The sequence below is a fragment of the Dermacentor variabilis genome, chromosome 1, assembly GCF_050947875.1.
Source record: "Dermacentor variabilis isolate Ectoservices chromosome 1, ASM5094787v1, whole genome shotgun sequence".
In the NCBI taxonomy this organism is placed as follows: Eukaryota; Metazoa; Arthropoda; class Arachnida; order Ixodida; family Ixodidae; genus Dermacentor; species Dermacentor variabilis.
This window is the reverse complement of record NC_134568.1, coordinates 212178666-212198284: the sequence shown is the minus strand read 5'-3', so window position 1 is coordinate 212198284 and position 19619 is coordinate 212178666. Positions and strand designations below refer to the sequence as shown.

At 46.8% G+C, this 19619-nt stretch overlaps 1 protein-coding gene and 1 long non-coding RNA gene across 4 annotated transcripts in view; one reads left to right on the top strand and one right to left on the bottom strand.

Moving 5' to 3' along the window:
• LOC142592596 (uncharacterized) overlaps positions 1 to 14384 on the top strand; it is a 112881-nt gene extending 98497 nt beyond the window's left edge. Inside the window, exons 2-3 of one of the 2 annotated variants that reach the window (XR_012830737.1) lie at positions 12132 to 12193; positions 14231 to 14384. This is a non-coding gene — a long non-coding RNA (uncharacterized LOC142592596). Of the gene's footprint in view, positions 1 to 12131; positions 12194 to 14230 lie in introns of those variants that run through there. The other variant, XR_012830729.1, reaches the window with a different exon arrangement.
• The window catches only part of MYPT-75D (Myosin phosphatase targeting subunit 75D), a 426156-nt gene that overhangs the window by 317735 nt on the left and 88802 nt on the right, over positions 1 to 19619 (bottom strand). The gene's annotated exons all lie outside the window — the stretch shown is intronic.

Genomic DNA, 19619 nt, shown 5'->3' with positions numbered 1-19619 from the left:
CCCCGGAGCACCTCGTACCTATTGTATCCCCATAGCGCTCTGTGCTTCACTATGGCTGCCACCCCCCCCCCCCCCGTTTCTCTTCCCCTTCACTGTTAGTTTTTTCCTGTGTTTCCATATATCTATTGCCTTCGTTTATCCATACATATACCAAGGTATTTATATTCTCGTACCCGAGGTATTTCCTGGCCCTGTATTGCCACTGTCTGTCCACTGTTTTCACTGAATACCATAACACCTGATTTTCTAATACTAAATTTCAGACCTAAATTGTTGACTTTCTGTCCACACATATTAGCCAAACGTTGCAAATCACTTTGCTTGTTAGCTAGCAACACAATGTCGATCGCATAAAATAAAACTGGAAGCTGCTGCTCTACTACTGTACTCACCTGTTGAGATTAAACCCGATATTGCTTCATTCTAGCGCCCTTTCCATCTTCACCATGTACATCATGAACAGCAATGGTGTTAAAGGGCACCCCCGCCTAAATCCCTTGCCGATATCAACTTTCTCCTCGCTCATTTTTTCCCATTCAACGCAAACGGTATTTTCTAGGTAAATCTCTCTCAAAAACTGTAGAAAATTGTCACCTAAGCCTCCCTCTTCCAGAATATCTTACAAAATGTTGCCGTCTACGTTGTCATAGGCTCCTGTAATGTCTAAAAAGGCCACATATAACGGTCTGCTTTCAACTTTTGATATTTCAATACACTGAGTAAAAACAAATAAGTTATCATCCAAACGTCTACCTATTCTGAAGCCATTCTGAAGTTCTCCCAAAATGCCATTATTCTCTGCCCATGCTTGCAGCTTTAATTTGATTGCCTGCATTACTAGCCTGTATATTACCGATGTAATGGTCAACGGTCTACAAGAGTGAATTCTATCTTTCTACCCCTTACCTTTACAAATTAAATGCATTCTACTTTGTCGCCAACTGTCTGGTATTCGCCTATCTTTTAAAGTTTTTCCCACTGCTTTCACCAGAGCTGCCTTACTTTTTAGTCCTAGTTCATTAATCAGCCTAACGGGAACCTCGTCTAGCCCTGTGGCTGTGCGCTTAGGAATTTTCTCTTCGGCTTTCTTCCAGTTGAAATTTGTCAGCACCAGCTCCTTTTCCACCTGGGTCTCTTTCATGCTCTTTTTTTCTTCAAATACAACCTCGTCATTCACTTGGAAAGATTCGGCTGTTTTTCGGATGTAATTTATTACCGCTTCTCCTTCCAGTTTGTTTCTATCTTCGTCTAGGACATGTTGTATTGTTCCAGACTTCCTGCCTAATAATTTTATGTGGTTCCAAAATATTCTAGGAGCGGCTTTCTTTTTCTCACGTATTTCTGATAGCCAATGTTCACTTTCACGTTTTATCTTTGCTTGCACCAGTATTTGAACCATAGACTTTTTCTCCCAGTATATCTCCCGTGTACTGGCTACTTCATTCTGCGCCAACTGCGCCTTCTTTGCCTGCCTGTGCTCTCTAGACGCTTTCTGTCGTTCGGCGATCGCTTATCGTATCTCCCTGTTCCACCAACTTTTCGGTTGCTTTTTTTTTCTTTCCAACTAACATGTTTCTCTTTCAGTATTTCTGTCGTTATTACACTTAGAAGCTCACTATATTCCCACTTTTTACTTGGCCATTTGCCAAGTTATTTCTAGACTCTAGTGACTAAATTTGTTATTTGTTTAGCGTTTAAATCTGGACAAGCCATTTTGCACTCCTTGCTCTTTCCCAACTACATAGCCTATTCTCAAAATGATACGTTTATGGTCACTCCCTAGGCTGCTATACCCTTCCTCTTCAATGACCATTTCTCTCAACTTATGACTTCCTTCCGTCATCAGACAGTAATCAATGGTCAATTGCCGGTTTCCCACTTCCCACGTGATCCGCCCTTCAGACTTAGGCCCGGTATTCACGATAATGAGGTTATGTTCCTCACAAAGGTCTAGCATTGACTTCCTGTTGTTGTCGATATAGCCGTCTAAATCCTGTATGTGGGCATTCATGTCACCTAACAGGATAATTTCCGCATCATTCCCGAAACCCTTAATATCAGCACTTATACATTCCACTAACCCTTTATTCTTCTCTGTGCAATTATTTCCGGTCCACAAATACGTAACGCCCAGCCAAGTTTTTTTCCCACTCAATGTACCTGATAACCAAAGATGCTCTTGACATTTTGAATTTACTCTTTTCCATTTGGCTCCCTGATTGATGAGCATTCCGACTCCATCTCCCTTTCTTTCGGACTTAGTTCCGTTGCACCCTTTCTACAGGAAGGCGCTGCAGAAACTGCAGCGCTTACCTTCCCACTAACGTGCAACCGTCCAAACGGCAAGTACATAGAATGGTAAGGAGGAGTGGGGAGAGGAAGCAGAGAATGGGAAGAATCCGTGCAGCCACAAAACTATAGTGAATAACTTGGCACTCTTCGCTCGCAACTCGCGTAATTGGGGGGACGGCGGGACAGTGGTAAGGCGACACGAGAAGGCGAGGAGACGCTACTACTAGGGTTCTAGTTCACTGTAACTAGGGTACCTAGATGCGCACGCCTCCGAGGTACCCTAGCTACTATTAGTCACAACAGTGGTTGCGGACAAACTGGATAAATTTAAGTGCACGGTACGTTACGTATCTTATATTTCTGAAAATAAACACCATTGTCAGCTGTCAAACAGACAACTGACGCATGGCGTGCAGACTCAAAGCCGCATTAAAGCACCGTAGAGTCTAGACTTCGCGCTTCAACACTTCTGGGCCCGCCGCCGTAGCTTTGCTGCTATGGCATAGCTCAAGGTCGCGGTTTTGATAGCCTCACGGCAACCACATTTCGACGGTGGCGAAATACAAAAAGAAAAAGGCTTATTTACGTAAGTTTAGTAGCTCGTTAGAGAACTCCAGGGGTCAAAATCTGCCACTGCCTACGGCGTGCCTCATAATCCGATTGTGGCTTTGGCACGTACAGTCCCACAATTCAAGTAAAGTTTAGCACTTCTGCCACGATGCAATGTGTCGTAATGACTATACTAACGACAACACTAGACTTCTCGGGGGTTATGAACAATGGCGCACAACAACGCTTCAAGTAAAGACGTCTCGCTGTGTGCTCTGTGTACTACGCAGACAAACAGCAGTGGTGCACGCACAGTAACACCTACCATCCACTCACCACTCTCTTATCGCACTAAACGCTGAAGTAATTAAACAGTCGCCGTCAACATCGCCGCTAATTATTGTCAATCAAAGCAAACAGAACAGAAAGCTTCGCTTACGTCGATTCCCACAGTGCGTGGGATCCGCATACTTTTTAAATTCGTATTCGATTCGCTTCTGACACTATTCGATTCGTAATCGGTTCGGTTTCAAAAACTACTATCCGCATACCCATATAACCAATTTACCATAGTCCGTCATACTACTTTGCTCACATCTTCCCACGGCACAGAGTAGCTGACTACAGAAACATCCGTCAAGTCGACCCCTCTCTCTCTTTCTCTCTTATCTATTAATAAGCGTGTTCTCTCTTATCTCGAGCAACAGAAAGAACATGTGAGTCAACAACAAAAGCACAACCACACATAACAGCCGAAGTCAGTTACAATACTTGTGCAACAAAATTATGGGACTGACCTATCTTTAGGAGCAATTCCTTAGACTTTAAAATGTGTTAGCTGACTGCATGCCGAGCATCGCAGTGAACCAGGCTATTCCCAAAATGCTCGCAGTACAAATAAGAGATTGTGCAGTTCCAACGCACATTTTCAACGCTGCGCTTAAATAGCCTAAATTAATACACGGACGAAGAAACCGTGAAGCGATCGGGCTCGATTAATCGGGTCGCCATTTTTTTTTTTTTTTATCGCGCGCCGAATCCTCCACACACAAGCTAGCCGCCGTTCTGATGACACGCGTGACGTGTTCGCGCATACACCTAAACGGCAACGGCTCCAAGCGCAGTCAAGGGAGGACACAGACGCACCGAATGTGTCAGTTGCGAAAGAAACGCGCGCCGAGCCACCCGTTTCGCTGCGCAGGAGAAAGGCAAGCACCAACGGCTGCGGTTTTGGAGAGCCTGTACTTTCCTACTTGTTCTTAAAAGCCTTTTGCCCTCATTACTCGACGCCCGACCAGACGCGCACCGTAGGGAAAACAAGGAGGTTTGGGTGCGAGAGCAGCGTTGCGGCAGTGGCCAGCCGAAAACTAAAAGCTTAGACAAGGCGTTGAACGAGCCAGCACAGCGGCGGGCTCGCTCGCGCGAAACACAAACAGTGGGTCAAACAAAAGGCAGGCTGTATCTCGAGCGTTTTATCTTCCACAGCCAATCTCTTTCTTGAAACGACGCTATTTTTACTTATCTCTCCCGATGCGCGGCGCGAAAAGAAAAACGGCACCAGACGACAACAGGGGAGGGGTGGAAGAGGCGGGGGATAGAAAGAAAAATGGCCGCCGAAGGAGGAAAAAAAAAAACTGGGCGCACGAGGGAATAAAGAGGAAAGCGCTCCTTGAAAATCGGGCGGCCTCAAGAAAGCGCAGCACTCCCTCCTGGCCCTGGGCGCTGCAAAAGCGACCGGCGAAGGGGCCAAAACCCGCGTGGCAAAGCGCAGCAAAAAAAGTGTATTCCGGTACCGCGCCGCAGCATCCACACCATTCGGGAAATATCGAACGCATGCAGCGAGTAAAACAAATTGCCGCACCAGGCGCACTCTTTTCAAGCCTGGCGAAAAGCTTTGTAACGCAGTCATTGTTCCCGGCACAAAACTGCCTCGCGAGCACTGCTGCGCGCCAAAACCACGTGCGCCGAACGGTGACCAGCGATAAACAGAAAATTTAGAGGAAATCAGGCAACATGGCCTCAATAATTAAGTGCGAATTGTTGACTCGCCGCTAATTGTGGGTGAAACGGGGCGCACATTGATACGAACAATGGGTACACCGCGGGGCCACCAACTGCACTTACACGGCGAAAAGAAAGCACGCCCGCGGTCAATAGAAAAAGTGGGTCTCGCAGGGACCTCGGAGGGTGCTCCATTCGGACAAGCATGGCGGCGACGGGGAGGCCAGCATCCACGGCGTGCCGGGTAGTGTAGCGCCCCTGTTGTGTCGCGCGGCGACAGAGAGTGTGCGCTTGAGAAATGTCAATTTTTAGCGATGAATATTTGAGCGCACGTCACGTCGCACTGAATGCATATGTGCGACGCACAGCCTTGCACAAAAGAAACAAAGCCACTAGAAGAGTTGATGTGGAACCCGTGAACAGCCATGCCGGGACGTGCATGCAGTGTCGGTGTGCTGCAAGCTGTGCACTAACCTGACGGCAGCGACCTGAGTACCATGGGAAAAAAAATTTAGAAAAAGAAGAAACAGCGGACAGAACCACATGATTCATCCGACACAACACGCGACCGTGTTCACTGTCCTGGCGTGGAACCCACTGTTCCCAATGTCAGCCATCGCCTTCTGGGCCCGTATGGCAGCGGCTGCCAGATATGGCACCAGCAGCCGCACAGGACAAGATCACGCGAACTCCATAATCACTTTACATAGGGGTTTTACATCTACCGAGCAATGCCTGCGTTGCAGCGGAACATGTGCCTCGGTGGAGGTCTTGAAAACTCTGACAGACCTACCGGTCTGGCACGCGCAGCCGCACCAAATCGAGCTTTTGGACGCGACCTTGTGGGACCGGCAAAATATCGAGGCATGAAATCCCGGGCACGGGGGCGGCACCGGAAACGCCCACGGCGCGGCGAGTGCGCTCCTAAAATTGCGTTTGTTCGATGGTGGCCCGCTTTGTCTCTACTGCACCTCATCTGCCCGAACAAAGGTTGCGCGAAAACTACAAGCAGGAGAACCCGCAGGGCGGACGTGTATTCGACACGGGGAGGAAACCGTGGCACACCTTCACGCAAGTGGCTCTCATCCGGGCAGTCCTAGGACAAGCAACAACAACATGGAAACGTTGCGCGCGCCATGTGTATGCATTGCTCCACGGAGAGCCAACCGGATGTCCGACTCTTGAGGTAATGCATACGCCGATCGACAGGTCCTGCAAGCTGCGCGCAGCACATCCTACTCGCTCTGTGGAACTCTGTAGTGGAAGCTTGTCTGTTTGTAATGGCTGTATTGCAGCGCAACTGTTAAAGAGACTTCCACGACCGCTTTAGTGCGGCGATGGTGAGAGCCGACGGCGGCGTGTCGCGGCTCTCACCATCGTCAAAGAGCCAGCAACGCAGCCTACGCATAGGAGTCCCGAAGCGGCCCTATGACCACGTCGCCGGTGAGAAGTGGGTTCGAGACCTATAACTATCAATGATTATAAACTAAAATTTACCTTGCATATACCTCGCTCGAATAGACAACTTCCTTGCGCGGTTCTGTCAGCCGGTAATGCGCAATGTTCAGGGAGCTTCTTTAGATTTAGGTACTAAAGATAACCCCATGAGGAGTACAAAAGAACGCAAGTCGGGCGAGGCGCATCGCGTACGCAAAGGTTCCATTGGGTACCCAAACCCGTTTGCGCACGCGAAATTTAGAACTCCCTTTTGGTTCACGCGTGGCGTTTTACAGGCTCCACGCTGGAGGTCAGCTAGGCGTTTGTGCGTCCGCGGTGGTGACAACTGACGGCGTGATCCAGCAACGTAGCCTTTGAAGGAACCCCGAAGCGCTGAGAACGCGCAGGCGGCGTCGGTGACGAATCTAGCCAAGAACAACCACCAAAAACACGTGTGCGTGTGAATGTGCGTGCGTGCCTGTGCGTGTACGCGCGTGTGTGTGTGCGTGCGCGTGTGTATGTGTGCGTGCGTGTGCGTGTCATTATTATCCCACCCCGTTCTTCCTTCTGTAGAAGTGTAGTCTGCTGCAGTTGAGGGAGGCATAGGCATAGCTTTAATGGGTGTGATAAGATTAGAAAATTTGTAGGCATATATGACGGAGTCGGCTGACGCAAGACGTAAGTTAGTGTAGGCATAGTAAAAAAAAATATTGTCCAGCCCTCACCGGCTGACGCAAGACAGGTGGAACTGGACATCGCTAGGCGAGGCCTTCGTTTCACAATCGATATTTATATGCAGACGGTGTTTTTCGTTCTGCAGTTGGGCCGTTTCGGCCATTATATTAAAATAATGATCACTCATGAACTAGAAAGACATGGATGGTCATGGGGCTCGCCGCCCTACAGGGGACTTTCAAGAAGCGTGTACATGTAACAGTAGACCGACTAGATGTCGGCTGCGGTCATGTGCATATAATGGCTTCGTTTATTTTCTGAAAAAAGCTGCAGCGATACGCAGAGCGCCCTTGCTTTTTTTTTTTTCACAAAGCGAGAACGTATCGAGGCACGTCGAACGGATACCTTGTTACTAGCCACATGAATGTCAAAGGCGCACATCGTTAACTGACGTACCAAACAAACCAGGGCTAAGTTTTACGGCATGCGCCTACGGTAGCATCACGAATTAAAAAAAAAAAATCTGGATGCTATCGTACGCGCAGGCGCGAACTTAACACGCACAATGCGTCGTGCTTCGAAATAACGACAATTTAGACACTTCACAAATGTCAAACAAGTGCAGTTGAACTTTGTGCTTGAGAACGAGGTTTACGTTGCAAGGTGCTGCACATTTGTTACCGTAACACGGTCGTCTCCTGAGAATAACTACACCGTGCTGCAAAACTTTGGAGGGCGCCATAGAAGAATGGGCTGTGGTGCGTTTGGCAGGCATTCCCAAATCATGAACAGCAGGTTGCCATTATCCCTCAAGAGAAAAGTATATAATAGCTGTGTCTTACCAGTACTCACCTACGGGGCAGAAACCTGGAGGCTTACTAAAAGGGTTCTACTCAAATTGAGGACGACACAACGAGCTATGGAAAGAAGAATGATAGGTGTAACGTTAAGGGATAAGAAAAGAGCAGATTGGGTGAGGGAACAAACGCGAGTTAATGACATCTTAGTTGAAATCAAGAAGAAATGGGCATGGGCAGGACATGTAATGAGGAGGGAAGATAACCGATGGTCATTAAGGGTTACGGACTGGATCCCAAGGGAAGGGAAGCGTAGCAGGGGACGGCAGAAAGTTAGGTGGGCGGATGAGATTAAGAAGTTTGCAGGGACGGCATGGCCACAATTAGTACATGACCGGGGTTGTTGGAGAAGTATGGGAGAGGCCTTTGCCCTGCAGTGGGCGTAACCAGGCTGATGATGATGATGATGATGATGATGATGATGATGATGGTGATGATGATGATGATGATGATGATGATGATAGAAGTTCACACCCGCACGAATCACCACGGAACTGCTCCAAAGTGTACTGCTTTCCGCCACAGCTACAATTTTTCCAGGCCGGGGAAAACGATGGCGAAAACCAAAGGGTCGGCACAGATGTACGACGAACGGGGGATGGCTATTTATGGCTCGCTGACGGAAAGAAAACAAGCCACAGACACGGCGCACGCAGCACGCGAGCGCAGACACTCGTTAATGACAACATACTGAGTTAGTGAGGATGTACAGCTGCGCTATATGCTCGTATACAGAAATATTGTCAATGATCATTCCATAGTCCTGCCGCGATCTTCTTGGCATCTTCAAGACACGCACAGATCACAAAAATTCTGGCAGTGCGAAACTAAGAGCAAGGCCTAGTATGGAGCACCCACAACGCCCCCGAGTTTTTTCCCACGAGCACCCCGGAAGGGAGCTCGCGCTCAACCTTCCCACACTGGCAGCAGCGACAGACAGCACAGCCGAACGAGCAATGAAGACACTGAGTACACAGGAAACGTTATGCATGCACGACAGCACCAGTCATCGTTTGTATCTTGCGGAAAAGAGTTTACGGTGCTGCAGAAGTATCAGCATAAACACAAGCAAGTCGAAAACAAACTAGTGTTTGCTGCTGCTATCCAGGTTCGCCTACATTTAAACATTATGGGTTATAACGTCCAAATGCAGCAGACGAGCTATGAAATACGCCGTGTATATAATTGATTTCGACCATCGGGGTTTCCTTTTTTTTTTTTTTTTGGCGAGTACCTACAAATATAAAAATATCAAATTCTCCGTTATCTTTCATTCGGCCCCATATCGAAACGCGCCCGCGGCAGCTGGCAATCGACCCCATGGGGGCGTGCTCAGCAGCAAAACGCCATAGCCACCAAAACGCCACCGCGGCGGTTGGCCTCAATTTGCAACGGTGGCTCACGGAGGAGGAAGAGGACATGCAGTGCACGACCGGATCTAGTCTTACAAAGACGTGCTTTGCCCGAGCGTCTCCTTTTTATGTGCCAGGAAAAAAACATGTCACAAAGTTACAGGCAGCGTGAGAATGTCGCGTGCCAATAACGCCATCAAGACATAACCAAGGCGATTACAAGCAGCAGAGCAGTGACTTAATTCAAAGTATATACGATTGCACGTCGAACTGTCATCTAGTTGCGACCGTGAAATGTGCTTAAAAAATTATGGGGTTTTACGTGCCAAAAACAATTTCTGATTATGAGGCACGCCGTAGTGGAGGACTCCGGAGGTTTTGACGACCAGGGGTTCTTTAACGCGCACCTAAATCTAAGTACACGGGTGTTTTCGCCCCCATCGAAATGCGGCCGCCGTGGCCGGGATTCGATCCCGCGACCTCGCGCTTAGCAGCCCAACACCATAGCCCCTGAGCAACCACGGCGGGTCGCGTGACGCGTGTCCTGTGGCGACATCTCTCCACATTCCGCCTCACTGTCCATTATTTTAGCCGTTCGCCATTGACTCGGACGCGCCGCCGCCGTCGCTTGAATTGGCTATTTGGCGCGACGTGTAAGCAAAAACGATAAAAATATCGAATTAATGTTACAAAATGTGGGACCCGATTAATTTCTCTCCGTTCGCGCTTCAATGTGTAAGTTGCCGGCACAGCGTATCGGTAAGAAGAAGAGAAAAAAAATCACAAAGGTCAGTCGGCTACTATAAGACGATATTTACTGTTTACGACACGCTCAGCGTGACTAGACCCGGTGGCGAAAGCCCATGCATTGTGGATTTAGCGCTGCCGTATAGGGCAAGGATTCGCTTATCAACTTGACGCGAGTCATAAAACAGGCATTCGTCCGCAGACTGCTTCAGAGTGTCGCCTTCCTTCCGTCGAAGGTCAAGGAGCTGGCGTCAGCAGCAGTTAGAAGCTGAAACATTCGCAGCGCCTTATGCAAGCACTGACGACTCCTGCGTATCGAGCGGGTCATTCCCTTTTGAAGCGAAAAGACGAGCATAACCTTGGTAGTTTCGAAAGTATCAGCGAGAGAGAGAGAGAGAGAGAGAGAGAAACAAGTCCCTTTGCAATAAAACGTTCAGAAAAAGCATCACGAGTGACGCACCGCGCTCCCCGGTCGGGTATTGCAGATGTCAACACAGCCCTGCACAGAATTGCGGGTGACGACTACGTGCCGTGCCGAATGCAGTACACCCAGCACATGCAACGACACTTTGTAAAATCCCACAAGAAGCCACTTCTGCAGCAAATTATGCAACGTGATCGCGTAAGAGACGCGAGTACAGACTGCCATAAGAACGAAAGGGGACGCACCACATGCCGGGCAATCGCGAAGACCGGCACAACCCACGAAACACAGAACCTCTTAAAAACTTCTTGAAACGGCTACAAACGGCTATAGACGTCTTGGTCTATGATAAGACTGAAAATAGAATTTCTTCTAAACATGACCTCAGCACTTGGAATATGCTAGTATATATTCTATCTGCGGCAAAACACTGGTGTCACTAGAGTCTGTTTTGGTAAACGCATTCAGAATGTCTAACTCAAGAACTTTTCTAGATCTTTTTGTCTAAAAGTGCATAAAATGCCAAACGACGTGTTAAATGTGCGGTTACCGTCGGCCGTCGGCGTTAGCGAATAAAAGACGCCACAGACAAATCGAACTCGTTGGAAGCAACATAAGTTACTTGGCTTTAATATTAAATAATTTCACACCAGAACTTCAACAATCATGGGCGTGTTATTGTTTTCCATACGGGGCGCGCACACGACGCCTGGAAAACATTCTATGCTCGCGCAGCAGGTATTTACAGCAGCAGGAGCGAAACGCCGGTGTTGCATAGCGGTGTCACAGAGCCACCGCGCGGCGATCACTTCGGCGGCACGGTCCAAATTTGTCGGACTTCTCATTCTGTGCTGGAAACAATGGGAGGCAGGAAGTTTGAAAAAACGGTTACTGCCGCCCGCTATGTCTCGGTCGTCGGTTCGTTATCCAGTTGTGCGTCATTCTAAGCCGTTCTGTACATTTATACTGGATATTAACCGGAGTCATTTAGCTGTGCTGATGCTGTGTGCCGTGTGTTTTGCATCAGTGCTTCGTGACATCGGCTGTATTGCGTGTTTTCGCCGACGGCTTACTACCACAATGGCGGGATCTGCGTTCGCCGCCTTCGTGTCTCGGTGCGTCTTTGTACGTCGCACGCTCGGATAACACTTTTTCCGGTAAGTGAAATACATTGCGCTTAGTTTTTCGTCAACAATGCGAACATATTTAGGTGTTACCCGCGACAATTCTTGATATATGGGCTCTTCTGCCCTGCGAGTTTTCGTCATTACTTTTATACGAGGGTTCTGCTTCTGTTCAGCCGTTCAGTACTACCGCGCTCCACCACTTCCGCAACAGTCAGAACTTTGCCCTGCTTGTTAGCCTGTGGTTAACATAGCACAAGCCAACCGAAAGGAGTGCAGTGCATTCGAAGACGACGCGCTGGCTGTAATGCTGAACCAGACTGAACTCGCCCTATTTTGTGTCCTTTTGTTCTTACGTGTGCGCGCGTGTGTGTCAGTGACTATGCAGTTTGTAGCGTTCCCACTTTATTACAAAACAAAAAATATAACTGCAGTATTTACTTCATCTGTACAATTCCAAATTAAATCGTCTGCTGATGTACAAATTTCACGGGTGTTTTGTTCTAAATAAGCAGCAAAACCTTTAACCTAGTAGGTGCTTCATCTGGGAGTGAAATCACCACAGCTTGGCATTTATTAATGAATGACTGTGACTGGGTCACCTTATTTGTAATTGCATATCTGCCTTTCAACTGACTTGATACTATCTTATTTTGTCCCTTTCACTCTATAGACGGCTGGACACCTTCTTGTACCTTGGCGTTAGCTGGATGACGGGACCTCATCATGATCAGTGTAAGCCAATGTACTGTACCCTCTCTGGTCCTCCCAGTGCTTTTTATATGGGTTAAGGCCAGGGAGCGCTTCGTGGTAAAATAGCTAGTTGGTGTCTCACAAACGGCCATTTTTTTGCACTGGTCCATTATAAGCTGCCACCATTATAACCAATTTCTCAGTGCCAGTGTACATACACAGTTCTACTAATAATTAGTTTCCCTAAGCCTTACAAAATTTACCTGTAGGTAGTCATTGCTATGTAAGAACTCACAAATTAACTCTGTTGTGTCATAGAAGTATTCCATACATGAGTAAAAATTTTCTACAACAGTGTACATTACACCTTGCTTCCCTAATGCACAAATGTATTCAAGCCAGTATTTGACTAATTTGGTATTCTAAATGTTTTCTGTGTGATTTAGTTTCTTTACAGGAACTTACTGTACAGCATAAGCAAGCAGTCTAATTTAAGATTTATGTGTGCTGTAAAAGGTGTGCTTTGCCGCTAGAATTGATAAAACATGGGCCAAGGCTTCCATACAAGGACAAACTTCAATTTCGCTCTACCACCATCAGCACTTGGCTGGCGCTTGCAAAATGAATCACATCAAGTAGCTTGTGCCAGACTGTTTTTTAACCTTATTGTGAGGAGATCACAAAGTGATCTGTGGAGGCGCCTGCGTCTGAGATATAGATTGCGCTGCAACATATGTGCGTGTAGAACAGGCATGATGCTGAGGGTTCCAGCAGTTTGCAGAGGTACTTTTAAAAATTTATCATAACTGCAATTTTACCTGTGCTGTTTTTTTATCACCTATTTCAATAATATCATTGGAGGTGTTATCAGAATTTATCAATCTATTTGCCCTGGCCCATTAGCCTGCCACGTTTGCCTTTTCACTAGGTGGGCAATTATTCTGCATGGACCATTACTTGAATACACCTTTTTGTGTGCAGTGGCTTCTCAGTTGCAAGTCAGCATAGATGCTCAGAATTACCTGAGGCAATAGATACACTGATGAATTTGCCACCTATACGAATCACTTTGCACTTTCTCACGCAAACAGCATGTTAACACTTCCAAGTCAGTGGGCAATGTTATCGTTTGATCACATCATAAGATACTTTCAACTTTGTATCACGCATCGTCCAAGGTGTTGCGTCATTTGTGTGAGGTATTGCCCGAAGCCAATTAGGGTCACATGAAAATATATCAACAAAAGTGATTGATCCAGCTAGGAGTGTTGCTTTGGAACACTACTTTATCACCAGTCTTCCTTTGCATGCTACCTGCTTGCTCTGTACTGTGTCATGTTTAAGTTTGAAAGAAAGGCACCAGCTAGGCAGCGCAAAATGCCAAACTTGCTTTTAGTTCAACAATATAAAACGCTATTTAACTTTTTAATTAAGTTAGTACATCATTTACCTGCAGAGTGAATTACTGTTTTAAACTTATTATATTTTGCAGGAAGCTTCTCAGACTTGTTTGACAAGTTGATAAGTGGCTTTTTAGCCACAAAACACCATACAATAAATTAAAGGCTGACTTTGACTCTGCTATTCAACTTAATGACTATATGCCGGGAACAAGGTCTCTGAGTTGTGGCGCTGGCTAACACTCCCAGCGTTCTACTAGGACACATAAATACCCAAGAAAGTGGATGGGAAAACGACGCCGCTGTAGCTCAATTGGTAGAGCATAGCACGCGAAATGCGAAGGTTGTGGGTTCAGTTCCCACCTGCGGCAACGTGTTTTTTCATCCACTTTAATTTCCATTAATTTATCGTTTCTTTATTTAATTTATTAAGCACAAGTAATTTCCCCTATGTTGTCCTTGGTGTCAGTGTTTGTTGGCTTCTTATGATAGCAAATATACTAGTCATTTTAAACATCATCGCATACATACCTTAAGATACCTGTAGTTTAAGAGAAAGGAGTGCTTAAATTAATTTTTAATGTGAGCCAAACTTCTTACTTAGAACATATTGCTAATTGAAGTTCTAATTTCAACATTCCCATTTCTTCCCTTGCCCTTTTTTTCCTGTTCTGTGCAGGTATTGCTTTCCTATGTCTACAAGAACCGTCATGCGTGCCCTGTGACAGCAAGCTTTTGTGGGCAGCCAGTGCTCTCCTACGAAGGCTGGCCTACTCTGGCAACGGTGGCAATCATCAAGATTTATCCATGATCACCTTTGCTGCTATTTGTCACTCTTGTTAATTACACTTTCTGCATTTTTTCCAATTTATTAGGTAATAAAGTATGAGTATGTGACATGGTGTGAAGTTGATGCCTTGCTGCATTTTCGCTTGCAATCACCTTTTATGCATGAAAAGCTCATCATACAGTTTATGAAAAAAAATAACAGCATATTATGATTTATCTTTCAGTTCTTGTACAAGGAATTCACTAATGGATGGTATGCCGAAGAACTCGCCATTATTTCTGCGTGATGCTGTGCAAGCATGTGGCGTTACCTTACAAGAGGCACCCAGAAAGTAAGTTACAATTTACTTTTAAATGAAGCATGGACATCAGAAACAATATATTTATATTGCTAGTTAGAGTGGTTCGCAGAGTGTTTTTCCAGATGTGTACTATCCTTTATTTCTTAACTCATTGCAGCACATTGTTCTGTTTCGTATACTGGTGTAAGGCTATTGTGCCACCTCTAGCTGAAACAAGGATGTAATTTTTGCCTGAACTGCAGCATCACTGGCCAAATTTTTCTTTGCTAGAAACTATTTCAATTTGGTGGAGACCCAGCAGGGCGAAGTTTTGTCAATAATGACGTGTTTCACGCAGAGATGTTCTTGTTTAGGTCAATAAGTGAACATTGGAATTATATCAGCATACAATACAGATCTTGTTTTATTTGCAAAATAATTCTGACAGGTGGCATTCAATTGATTGGTCTAATTAAAAAGCACAAATTGACCAATGAGGCTGTACTACACTATTCCCATGGTTCACATCTGGAAAAACTACCACTGCATCACTCTATCCGACAATATAAACTTTTTTTTCTCATGTCCATGCATCGTTTAAAATAAATTGTAACTGTGGGCAAACGTCCTGTTACTGTAACAGCTGCCGCAAAAATTTGAGGGAATGTCTAATAAAAGTCTTCAGTTGCTCTTGTCAAGCTGTCCATTAGCCAACTTTTAGCGTAACGTTAGCAGGGATTACTGAAGTACTTCTAGACGTCCATGGCTACAAAATGTCTTGATCAAGACAGCTACTAGGCTTTTGAATTACCCGTTCAAGACATCTTTTAGACATCAAATAGCTGCTTGCGCGTTTCGTGGGAATCGCGCTGCGCGCGCGCATACTATACGGACGGCAAGCAGCCTTGCCCGCCACGGCTGGTGGAGCGTGCCGCCGCCTCGTCCTATATTTGGGACACTGGCTGCGCCGCAAACCCGCCTCTGCTGGTGCGAAAAAAGCAAACAATGTCCCGGAAGTCTTTCGGAAGCAGAGCACATGCCCGTCATCTAAAATCGGCCCTCCGACACGACACGCGCAGCACAGCAGCGGCTGCTGCAGAGTTCGGCCCCGATGTACGGAACGTGCCGCTGTAGCCACTGTTGGAGAGTCACACCGGACACAGGAGAGCGCGCCGCGCCGCCTTACCACAGCCGGTCTAAGCATATATAGTGCCCCGATGCCGAAGCCACCAACCACACCGCGCTGCGCTTTAAGAATAAATCTCGCTTGCCAACTGCTTTGCGAGCTAAGTCGCAAGCTATACATATATACCATCATAATAAAGCACCGAATGATGTCGGCAAGACAAGCGAGAAATTAACAAAACGTACCATAACATAAATTAAAACGCGTACAGGAAATAACTGATTCCGACACCTGTTACATGTATTTACGTGAAACTACAACGTCCAATCGCTCTGTAGCCGATATCTAAGCATGGAGCACGCAGTCCCAAGTGTACGTTTCGGAGTCTTAATTATGCTGTTGTTACAAATGCAGGTGAACCTGGAAACGGAACGCAATGGAGTATAGTTTTGGAATTGTCCGCCTTTCAATTTAGCTGATAGTACACGCGTTGCGCGATCAATATGGTCTAATATTGGCAACTAAATTTGCGTACACCGTGAAACCGTAAAACCGTGTAGACGGCCAACAACGAAGCGCTGCAGAGCAAAGAGACAAAACAGCGAAAGACTGAAGCCGATCAAATGCATGGGGGTCCTAAAGGAGAGCGTTGGAAGCAGCGGCCACTTCATTTCACTAGCGGGGGAAAAAAAGGAATGAGAGTTACAAAGTCGCTGTTTCGCCCGAAAGGCGAAGCACCAATTGCGGTAGCAAATTATCAGACAGCTGTAAGTCAGGGTAGTAGTTTTATCGGCCGTATGAACTTGTAGACATTCGCTTACCAACTAAACTAACAAGCATGGTGTCACGCGCGCACAGGCAAACGAACACATCTCGCTCGATGACCGCGGACACTCGTTGTCAAAACGCTGGCGTGAGTAAAAGCGGCAGAAGAAGCGAGCGAATCGACCTGGGTGCTGCATTTCGCTTCAACGCGAACTAAGCGGCGAGAACACAGCGCACACGGAGCTGTAAGCCCTCGGCGCACATAGACTGTACCCGTCGCAGATAGCTTTCAAGAGAGGGCCCGCGTGGCCGTGCTCAGACGCGCCATACGCAGCCGCCGCCTAATATTTTTTTTTCTCTCTCTCTCTGTCTGAACTTCGAGCGAGAGGCTAAATTGAGCTCCGATCGCGTCAAGCATGCAGAACCACGCCGCCATCTGTACACGCGATGCACGCATAATCTAGTAATGGCTTCTTTTCTCTACACAGCGATACCAAAGTAAGGCGCGTGGCTAGTACGGTTGCAATGATATCAGCAATAATGTTAATCAAACGTTTTCGTTACACGCGGTTTCAGCAAGCGATCCCCTCTGACCGCCTTTAAGGACGTTTCCCGTCAAAAGATGTGCGATAGACACATTCATACTGAACAGGAACAACGTTCCTACACTGCGCCCTTTCTCTGTCGCAATATACAATCCCAGAGCTAGCTTTTCGCATACGCTTTCGGCATAACACTGCCACAACTATATAGAAGAAAGCGAGCATGGTTCCAAGAACAAACTGAATTGCTCCAGCGGAATATGAGAGCAATGTAACTCTCACTTGAGCCCAGCGGTGACTGAAAAGTCACGGCAATGAGATTGTGGAACGAATAAAACGCGCACTGGCTGCCGTCTGTTGCAAGCTGATGCTTATAGCTTTATGTACTTCTCATCACCCAGTTGCTTACAGGCAGGCGCACGTTACCGTTTGGCTCCAATAAAAGTGTGGTCGTCGCATGGCTGCTGCGTTAATAAGTGCTCGATTCGGTCAGTCGGGGAAACTAAACTCTGCCTAACAGCTCTGTTCTCTACAATAAGACTCAGCGGCACTACCCGAAACGATCGAGGCGCGCAATACTCGTCACTAAAGCAAGTGTTCGCGCGTGCGTACAAGAGACACACTTCGGCCTTCCACTTCGCATTATCCACGCCTTGCTCAGACTATCGGCGGAGATATTTGTCTATTAAAAGAACCTGAAGCTTTGCTAGCTACTAGGTTCGTGATCCTACGAGTACGGCCAGCAGAGTGGAAACAGATAAAAGGAAACGCTGAAGGCATCCCCAAGTGGTCACTTGCCTTCACATCGTATGGACTGCATGTGCACAGTCGATTTCAGTGAAACAAAAGTCGCCCCCCCCCCCTCCCAAAAAAAAAAAAAAACACCGGACCCGCGAATCATAGAAGGGAAAGTCATTAATAAGCTAGGAAGTGTTTGCATAAGCGTTCATTCGATTAATGTATCAGAAACAGTCTGACGGCCAATTTCTTCACGCACCGCGCATGGCGAACAGCAAGGTATAACCATAAGAGAAAACGTAGAAATTTTCGCCTATCCTAACCTGATCAAACGCACGCCTTTTCGAATAAGATTCAGGTGTTAATCCAGCATTTCCCTCGTCCATTTCGAGCTATTCTGCTGGCCGTACATTCGTATAATTTTCCTCAATATTGTCTCGGCACTTTTTGGGCCAATTGCGTTCTTCCTCGCCACCGGTGTCAGTCGCTATTGCTTTTTCGCCTATGTAACTCGTATATTATCATCGTGTCGCCGAAACACCTGTCTTCTATCTTGAACGTTTTTTTACGGATACGAAACATCACGCAGTGTCTGCCTCTTTTCATCTATGTGCATTTAACTGTATTCAAGCACGCATGCTTTCTTTCTTTTTCTCCCTTGGAACAACGGCGGCAGCGCTACATACATACACGTACGACGCCGGAATTCTCTAGGATTCTGCCTCTTTTCGCCAAGACCAATCATGGAGGGAGATGCAAGATCACGTGCCTGCCGGCGGGCATACACGACACGTAGCGGAACGTAGTGTTCGTCCAAAGCGGTAGCGGTGCCAGATTAAGAACAATAGTATAGATTTAGTCTCTCTCTTTGTAACCCAACTTGAGTCGCAGCATGTTACGCGACCTGTCTCGGTGCATCGGAATGAGAGACGCGACAACCACCGCTAACCAAACAGGGCCGTCGCATCCGCTGCGTCTACATTTGAACGGTTCAAGTGCTTTGAGGACAATGTCGTCGGCAAGTAAACCAACTTTACCGCAGTTTACAAACTTTTCTATGTTGCTGATAAAGGACTTGAACAGAACAGTGGCATTCGCTAACGTTTAAACCGTGGCAGCACGGACACGACATCAACGCGAGACGACCCTGTTTTTGTCTTCCCTCGAACGCAGTGACAGCACGCGGAAGAGACGCCCGCTTTAGCCTGGATCGCAGTGCATCCCTGGCATCGCACACTAAGAAAACGGTCTGGCCCAATGATGTACGAAACTTCCCGAAGCTAGAAGAGCGCCCACAGATCTGCGGGTGCTGCTTAATGACGCGTGTGATCAAACGGCCACAACACATAGTAACGAAAATACTGAGGGTTGAATAGAAATACCTACGTAAGACTATGGATTAAAGAGGGGAATATATACACGAAAAGCGTGAACGAGTATACTCAAAGCGAAAGGCAAGAAAAACAGAGCGGTATGGGGACACAAGTGAGGTAGCGCGTTGCGTGCGGAGAGGAGTTTGGGTCCCTGGCGACGTTCGTTTGACAATATAATCTCAAGCAATGGTCAATTGGATTTCCAGGCCCCTCAACGCCATCCGGCTAGGATGTGCATGCGACAAAAGCAATTATTATTATTATTATTATTATTATTATTATTATTATTATTATTATTATTATTATTATTACATAGCGAAATTAGGCGACGCCAGAGGCTTACGCCCTTTAATGAGAGTCTATTTTATCCCGAAGACACACGAACAATTAGTCCAGGCTTAAATATGTTTTCCACCATCCCTACGGCGCAACAGTCTTACAAAGCGCGGCCATC